Here is a 9362-nt window from a genome sequence, read left to right on the forward strand (position 1 = left end):
ATAATTTAGGCTTATAGGAATATGCTTTCATGATTTAAACCTCTAGTGCCATTAAATGCCAGTTGAAGTAATTCATTTAATGATTCCTCAGTGACCTCAAAGAATGAACACACCTGCCAAGGTTTCTAACCAAGTCTTAGGCCAGAAGAAGGAAACTGGCAAAAATCTTTTCCTTTTTTATTTTCATTCGCCCCCACAAAATTACCAAAGCATACCACTGTAGTGTAGTACAACTCAGATTTACATGAATTACATACAGACTAATAGTGTTTAATTATCTTTTCATGAATTCCTGCATCAAATTACTTTTGTTGGGGGATGGATATAAATTTTGTATTTCTTATAAGTAATTAAACTAGTTTTCTTTCCTTAGATGATGGACCTTTTATTTTAATAAGCTTGAACTTTTGAACTTTGGATCTTCTATTTTTGTAAGCTTGGTAACTCTTGAGAAAACTTTTTCCATGTTTAGTACTCATGGTGCCAAATGCTGAATTCTGTAATGGGAAGATAATCCGAAGAAATAAACATATTTTGATGACACCAACAATTAAGACAGGTTGTGGAGGCCGAAAGAGATAAGACCTTTCTGTGGAGGCCGAAAGAGATAAGACCTCTGGCTACCATCTTAAGGCCCTAGATAAGTAAAAGTCAACAGCTGCGGCCCGTAGCCCAAGTCAGTTCCAAGAAAGACTGCAGACCGTCCTTGACAGAAAGACCCATATCGGAATGAAAACAGAGCTTAAGAAACTCCCCCACCCTTTCCCTCATATCGGAATGAAAAGGAAAAAAAATTTCCTTAATCCCTTCTGAAAATCCCCTAGACCAGCCCATAAAAACCCAGCTGGAACCCCCCTTGGGGTCCAAGCCCCTGCTCCACTCTGTTGGGGATACTTGGGCCAAGCTCGAGCTTGCTAATAAACCTTCCTGCACTTGCATGGATGTCGGCTTTTGGTGGTTTCTCGGGTACGCAATCTTGGGCACATTTAGGGGCTCGTCGGGATCCAAGAGATCCCCAGGACCCCATCCGGAGGGTTCCACACCTGGTGAGTACTCAACTTTTTCTACCTGTTGCATGCATATTCTCTGAGAGCTCTATACTGTATTTCTACCTGTAGGAATTGCAATCTGTGCTAGGTTGACACTGGCTTAGGTGGACGCGCTGGCGGGCTGTTGACAGGGGTCTAGGGGATGTCCCTTGCCCCCCACCAGGAGGATGGGGTTCTCATCTGTAAGGAGGACGGGAGTCCTCATCTCTAAGGAGGATGAAGTACCCATCTGTAAGGAGGATGGAAGTCCCCATCTGTAAGGAGGATGAAGTCCCCATCTATAAAAAGGACAGAAGTCCCCATCTGTAAGGAGGACAGAACTCCTCATCTGTAAGGAGGATGAAGTCCTCATCTGTACAGAGGATGAAGTTCCCATCTGTAAGAAGGACGGGAGTCCTCATCTGTAAGGAGGATGGAGTGTCTGTGTGTAAGGAGGACAGAACTCCTCGTCTGTAAGGAAGATGAAGTCCTCATCTGTAAGGAGGACGTGGTCCTCATCTGTGAGGACGGCCGACTGCCAGCCCGTCGGTTGACTTTCTGTTTTGTCTCTGTGGCCACACTGGAACGTTTGTCTGCGTTACTGTGTCTTTGTTAAGTGTCCTAACTGTCTGTGCCTTGCTGTGGACAGGGGACATAATGGGGCAGACACAAACCACCCCCTGTTCCTATGCTCTCCCACTTCTCGGACGTTAGGGAAAGAGCTCATAATCTGAGCACAGACATACGGAGTGGCAAATTTCAGACTTATCACATGTCAGAATGGCCAACCTTTGATGCAGGATGGCCCTGAGAAGGAACTTTCCACCTACCTATTATCTTACAAGTTAAGGCCCTGATCTTCAGGGACAAACCAGACAGCCACTCTGACCAGGTGCCCTACATCCTGGTCTGGCAGGACATGATCGAGGATCCCCCTCCTTGGCTAAAACCATTTTTACCCTCCAAAGCAGGACCCACTGAGATTCTAGCCCTGCGGAAAGCCGAGAAGGAGACCGACTCTAAGACCCAAGTGCCCCTTTATCCGGTCTTGCAGGATTTCTCCCCAGAGGACCTGATCCTCCTGCCACCCTACTGGATGCCCCCTCACCCTACCTACCACCCCTCCATCGGGAGCACCGGGGAAGCTGCAGAAGGGGCGCCACCCCTCCCAGATGAGGGAGTCCCTGTGTGCGCGGATGGACCCACTGGGCAGCCCCAGTCCCTATCGCAGGGTGGCCGACTCCCCCGCCCTTCCCCTCCAACCATGGGCCCCTGATGAGACCGGCAGGCAGCCGATGTTATATTGGCCATTCTCCACCAGTGATTTATATAATTGGAAAAGCCAGAATGCAAAGTTCTCTGATAATCTGAGAGATCTAATCGGGCTTTAAGATCCTGTTCTCTTTACCCACCAGCCTACTTGGGATGACTGCCAACAGCTCTTGCAGGTTCTCTTCACCATCGAAGAGAAAGAATGAATTCAGGTGGAAGCCTGGAAGTCTGTCCTGGGAGAGGACAGACAGCCGACTCAAAACCTGGACCTCATCCTTTCCCTTATCCCACCCCAGCTGGGACCACAACTCGGCTGAAGGTAAGGAGAGGCCCCGGGTCCACCGCCAGACTCACCTGGCAGGTCTCCAGGCTGCTGCACGCAAACCTACCGACCTGGCCGAGGTCTATGGTGTGAGGCAGGGTAAGGATGGGAGTCCAGCAGCCCTCTTAGAGACAGTCATGGAGGCTTTTAGGCAGTGCACCCCATGAACCCAGGAGCCCCAGAAATTATCATGGCCTTTGTTAACCAGGCCGCTCTGGACATTAAAAAGAAATTGCAAAGAGTAGAGAGGCTAGGAGAGAAGAGCTTGCAGGACTTAGTAACAGTAGCAGAAAGTCTATAATAATAAAGTCCGGAAGAGCAACAAACTAAACTAAGCAAGCAACCGGCAGACCCAAAACCTGGCCAAGATCCTGCTGGCCACAACCATGGACGACCCACAGGAAAGACGGAGGCACCTCAAGAAGCTGGCTTTAGGGACAGGTACGGAGGATGGCCCTGGTCCCCGTCGGGAGTGCCCCAGACTGAACAAAAACCAATGTGCTTGTTGCAAAGAAGAGGGCCACTGGGTGAAAAGCTGCCCTAACAAAAGACCTGAGGCCCCTGCCAAGATCTTGGAGATAGAGGACCTGGACGATAGGGGAGTTGGGGTTCGGCACCCCTCCCCAAGCCCAGGGTAACTAACTCTCAGAGTGGAGGGGCAACCGTTGAATGGGACACTGGGGCACAACACTCGGTTTTATTACAACCCCAAGGGAAATTGGCAAGCAAGACCTCATGGGTGCAAGGGGCCATGGGCACCGAACAGTACTCATGGACTACCCGAAGAACTGGGGATCTCAGCATGGGCCGGGGATCCCACTCCTTCATGGTCATCCCTGAGTGCCCCTACCCGTTGTTAAGTCGGGACTTGCTCACCAAGACGGGGGCAAAAATTCACTTCCACCCCGAAGGGGCAGAAATCCTAAACAAGGAGGGGCACCCAATGCAGGTGCTTGTCCTGAGTTTAGAAGATGAATATCGTCTCCACCAAACACCCTCAGCCCCAGTGACTGACATTGACCGTTGGCTGCGGGAATTTCCCCAAGCATGGGCAGAAACTGGGGGAATCGGGCTGGCCCGGCACTGACTGGCCATATACATAGAACTAAAGCCAGGGGCAGACCCTGTCAGGGTCCGCCAATCCCCCATGCCTCTCGTAGCATGTACAGGAATCACACCCCACATACGGCGACTACTGGACTCGGACATATAGAGGCCCTGCCAGTCGGCCTGGGGCACTCTTTGCTGCCGGTGCAGAAACCGCACTCTAACGGTTACAGGCCGGTCCAGGACAAGGGAAGTCAACTGGCAAGTAGAGGATATGCACCCTATGGTCCCAAACCCATACACCCTCCTCTCCACCCTGCCTCCAGACAAAACTTGGTATACAGTATTAGATTTAAAAGATGCCTTTTTCAGCCTGCCTTTAGCGCCCAAGAGCCAAGACCTTTTCACCTTTGAATGGATGGACCCTGAGAAAGGCATCAATGGCCAGCTCACCTGGACTTGACTACCACAAGGATTCAAAAATTCACTGACCATCTTCAATGAGGCCTTACATGAAGACTTGGGTGAGTTCCATTCCGAGCACCCTCATTTGACCTTATTGCAATATGTAGATGATATCCTCTTGGCGGCGGAGGACCAGGCCACATGCCTGCGAGGAACCAGGGACTTGCCCCAGACCATAGTGGCCCTAGGATACTGGGTCTCAGCTAAAAAAGCCAAGATCTGCAGAGCAGAGGTGAGCTACCTAGAGTGCAAATTAAAGGATGGACAGAGATGGTTGATGGATGCATGGAAGGAAACCATCCTAAGGATCCCACAGCCAAAAACTGTCCGCCAGGTACGTGAATTCCTGGGGTCACCAAGATTCTGTTGACTATGGATTCCAGGTTTTGCTGAGATGGCCAGACCCCTCTATGAGGCCACCAGGCACCAACAAAATTTTGAATGGACAGAGGCCATGAACAGAGCTTTTAATGACCTTAAACAGGCCTTTTGTCTGCCCCAGCTCTCGGGTTGCCCAACCTAGCCAAGGCCTTCTACCTGTATGTAGACAAGAAAGATGGGGTGGCAAAAGAGGTCCTTGTCCAGTACTTAGGTCCCCGGAAGAGACCCATAGCCTCTCTCTCCAAAAAGCTGGACACGGTGGCCGCTGGATGGCCCCCATGCTTAAAAATTATTGCCGTGGTGGCCACTATGGTCAAGGACACAGACAAGCTGGCCATGGGGCAAGAACTGCATGTCACCACCCCACATGCTATGGAGGGGAAACTCAAACAGCCCCTGGACCACTGCATCAGCAATGCCCATCTGACCCATTATCAGAGCCTGCTGCTACACCCCACCAGGACTTTATTCAAGCCACCGACAACCCTGAATCCGGCGACACTACTCCCTGCCCCAGACTGGGACCCTCTCTTCATGACTGTCCAGGATTTCTGGCACAGGTGCACGGAGTCGGAGCCCATCTCCAGGAGCAGCCACTGCTGAATGCAGACACCCCCTGGTACATGGACGGCAGCAGTTTTGTCCCGGAAGGAGTCAGACATGTGGGGGCAGCCCTAACCATAGAAACGGAGGCCAGCTGGGCAGAAAGTCGGCTCAATGGGCAGAACTGATGCTCTGGCCAAGGCGCTGACCATGGGGGAAGGTACACGAATAGGCATCTACACTGATGGCAGGTACGGCCTCGCCACCACTCACATCCACGGAGCCCTTTACAGGGAGAGAGGGCTTCTGACAGCAGAGGGAAAGACTGTTCAAAACAGAACTGAGGTCCTTGGGCCCTCTGGCTGCCCAGGGCCCTAGCCATCATCCATTGTCCGGGACACCAGAGAACAGACACCCCAGTAGCCAGGGGAAACTGGCTCCCCAATTCGAAAGCAAAGGAGGCAGCCCTTTCGATGACCCAGGTCTTAGCAACCACGCTGCCCTATCTGGGGGCACCCTCCCTGCCCGACACCCCCAACTATACTGATGCGAACTTACACTGGTTCAAATGCTTGCCTGTGACCCAGTGCTTGCGTGGCTGGTGGAGGGCTGTAGGCTCCAGCATCACCCTGCCAGAGGATCTAGGACGACAAGGCCTATCCAGAATGCATCGGGGTACTCATATGGGGACAAGGAAGATGGAAGACCTCATACGACATGCAAAGATCACTATTAAAGACTCTCGAGCAAAGATGGAGCAGATTGGGGCGAGCTGCCATGCATGCCAGTTAACTAATGCCACCGCCCATGGGTCTAACCCGGGCGCCCAGCTCCGAGGGGATCACCCAGGAGCCTACTGGGAAGTGGACTTCACTGAGGTAAAACCTGGAAAATACGGATACAGGTAGTTACTAGTGTTTGTAGATATTTTTTCAGGGTGGACAGAGGCATTTCCCACCAAACATGAAACGGCACAGACCGTGACCAAGAAACTGCTGGAAGAAATCTCACTGAGGTATGGTTTTCCTGTTAAGATTGGGTCAGACAACGGCCCAGGATTCGTCTCTAAGGTAACACGGGGAATGGCCCTAGTACTTGGGGCAGATTGGAAATGACATTGTGCATATAGGCCCCAGAGCTCAGGACAGGTAGAGAGGATGAACAGAACATTAAAGGAGACCTTAACTAAATCAGCCCTGGAGACTGGCGGGGCCTGGGTGACTCTCCTCCCCTTCGCCCTATGTAGGATGAGGAACTCCCCATATAAGATGGGACTGACCCCCTACGAGATCATGTTCGGTCTTCCTCCACCTATTATCCCCAATTTAAAACCTGAGGTGCTTGCTGAATTTGATGATCAACAACTTCTTTTCTCCCTCCAAATGTTACAAAGAGCCCAGAGCAGGTGTGGCCTAAGCTGAGGGCCCTCTATGAGACTGGGCCACCTCCAGACCCCCATCGATATTGGCCAGGTGACTGGGTGTACATGCAGAGACATCAACAGCAGACACTCCAACCTCACTGGAAGGGACCTTACATCGTGATCCTGACCACTCCCACCGCTCTCAAGGTCGATGGAGTAACTCCCTGGGTCCACTACACCCACATCCGGCCTGCTGATCCACACACCATCCTCAAGGACTTTGTTCCAGAATAGAAGTCAGTCCGACAAGGACAATCCCCTAAAGCTAAGACTGCGTCGCTCCCACTTACCCCACTAATATTACTTGCGCTGTATCCCCTCAAGGCTGAAACTAACCCCACTCACCACAAAATCTGACATGGATGATAGTTCATAACGCAGCCATGGGAGAAATTTTAAATGTCACCACCGGGTTGCATCCACCCAGGACTTGGTTTCCTTCTTTAATTTTTGACTTAGCTTAACTCCTTCAACTAACCTGGGACTGGGCTTTCATTAGCACCATTTTTATGTCTGCCCGGGACACACTGGGAAAAAGGCCTAACAATGTGGGGGCACAGCAGTTACTATTGCTCCTCATGGAACTGCGTCTCCACTGGCCACACCTGGTGGGATCCCCCAATAAGGGATGACCTGATATCAGTCAACGAATTGGCCCTATAGGCCAATGCTCTAAAATAGGCCCTAAACATAGCAAAGACACCTGCAATCTGGTAAAGATTACCTTCAGTCCTAAAGGACAGGCAGAGACAAGTTGGAATACTGGACGCTTTTGGGAAATAAGACTTTATGAAAAAAACAGAATCTTCCCAGGAGATCCCAGGGCGATATTCGGAATCAGACTCGAGCAGCGACCCCTGACTAACCCAATTGCCTTAGGCCCAAACAATGTGCTAGTGTCTTCTCAGGCAATATCTACAGCACCCCCTTTGAATTCCTCCCACAACCCGTCCAGCTGGGGCACCCCAGTCCCGACTCACCTTCCCGTGCACCCCGCTCCCCTGCCCCTCGACCCTTCTCAACACCCTCTTTGGGCCCTGATGTCCCAGACTTACAAACTCCTCAATGCAACTAAACCCAACCTTACCCGATCCTGCTGGCTGTGCTATGACATCCGGCCCCCCTTCTATGAAAGAGTTGCAATAATGGGTCAATATAACACAACCACGGACCCTAATGCTTGCAGGTGGAACCAAAAGCCTTTTAGTAAAGGCCTCACCTTACAATCCGTGTCAGGCCAGGGGCTCTGCATAGGCCCTCCTCCTCTCCACTACCAGAATCTGTGCAACGTTACACAGCCTATAAACCGTACAGGGTATCATCTACCGCGCCAAGACAGCTGGTGGGCCTGTTCCGAGGGATTAACTCCCTGCACTCACAGACAGGTTATAAACAGAACCGGGGGCTTCTGTGTGCTGGTTCAACTACTCCTTAGAATCATCTACCATTCAGATGAGCAGGTACTTCAATGGATAGACCCGGGTACCCACGAGCGAAATAAACGAGAGCCCATCTCTGCTGTCACCATCGCCACCCTACTAGGGACTGGTTTGGCTGGCGCAGGAGCAGGTATTGCCTCACTGGCCACCCAGGCTTCCCACTACAGTAGCCTTAGGGCTGCCATGGATGTAGACATAGAGCACATAGAGACCTCCACTTCCCACCTCCAAGATTCCCTAACATCTTTATCTGAAGTGGAGCTCCAAAACAGGAGTGGGTTAGACCTAATTTTTCTAGGCAAGGGGGAATCTGTGGTGCCCTGAACGGAGTGCTGTTTCTACACTGACCACTCAGGGATAGTCTGAGAATCAATGGCAAAGGTCAGGGAAGGCCTGGCCAGGCGAACACAAGAGCGAGAGCAGCAACAGGGGTGGTTCGAATCCTGGTTCAGTCATTCCCCCTGGCTTGTCGTCCTCCTTAGCCGGCCCCTCATCATCCTCTTCCTCCTTCTGACCTTTGAGCCCTGTCTCATTAACAGACTAGTGGCTTTAGTCACCACAGTTCAGCTCATGGTACTCAGACAATAATATCAGCCACTGGACCTTGTTGCTAAAACCAGCTTGGACCTATGATTGGGTCTTTCCTGAGGTTCCTCTGAGAGGGGGAAATGTGGAGGCCGAAAGAGATAAGACCTCTGGCTACCATCTTAAGGCCCTAGATAAGTAAAAGTCAACAGCTGCGGCCCGTAGCCCAAGTCAGTTCCAAGAAAGACTGCAGACAGTCCTTGACAGAAAGTCTCATATCAGAATGAAAACAGAGCTTAAGAAACTCCCCCACCCTTTCCCCCATATCGGAATGAAAAGAAAAAAAAATTTCCTTCATCCCTTCTGAAAATCCCCTAGACCAGCCCATAAAAACCCAGCTGGAACCCCCCTTGGGGTCCAAGCCCCTGCTCCGCCGTGTCGGGGATACTTGGGCCCAAACTCGAGCTTCCTAATAAACCCTCGTGTGCTTGCATTGGTGTTGGCTCCTTGGTGGTTTCTCGGATTCGCAATTTTGGGCACAATTCTACCAATATTAGGCAAATCTTTTGCTACTGTATGTTGAGATCTATATCCTATGTGTAAAGATATCACATTGAGAAGAAAAATATGAGTACTTAATAGTGATTGAATGATATCAAATTTATTCATTTTGTGGAATAAATGAATTAAAACATTCTACTAAAGTATATTTTTCTCATTTGTAAGAAAAATTCACATTTACGGTTTAGTGATAGTGAAGAATTGGACTAGGAGTTAAAAGAACTAAATTTGGGGACACCTAGGGGGCTTAGAGGGGTTGGGCATCTACCTTAGGCTGGGATCATGATCCCAGCATCCTGGGACCGAGCCCCGCATCAGGCTCCCTGCTCCTCTGGGTGCTGCTTCTCTCTCTTCCT

At 50.7% G+C, this 9362-nt stretch overlaps 1 long non-coding RNA gene across 1 annotated transcript; it reads left to right on the forward strand.

Moving 5' to 3' along the window:
- Positions 1–206: 206 nt before the first annotated feature.
- LOC140642441 (uncharacterized) lies at positions 207–9083 on the forward strand. The gene is made up of 3 exons (XR_012038863.1): positions 207–1046; positions 2444–2619; positions 6452–9083. It is a non-coding gene; the product is annotated as an uncharacterized lncRNA (long non-coding RNA).
- Positions 9084–9362: the final 279 nt, after the last annotated feature.

The sequence above is a fragment of the Canis lupus genome, chromosome 11 (assembly GCF_048164855.1).
Source record: "Canis lupus baileyi chromosome 11, mCanLup2.hap1, whole genome shotgun sequence".
Classification (NCBI taxonomy): domain Eukaryota; kingdom Metazoa; phylum Chordata; class Mammalia; order Carnivora; family Canidae; genus Canis; species Canis lupus.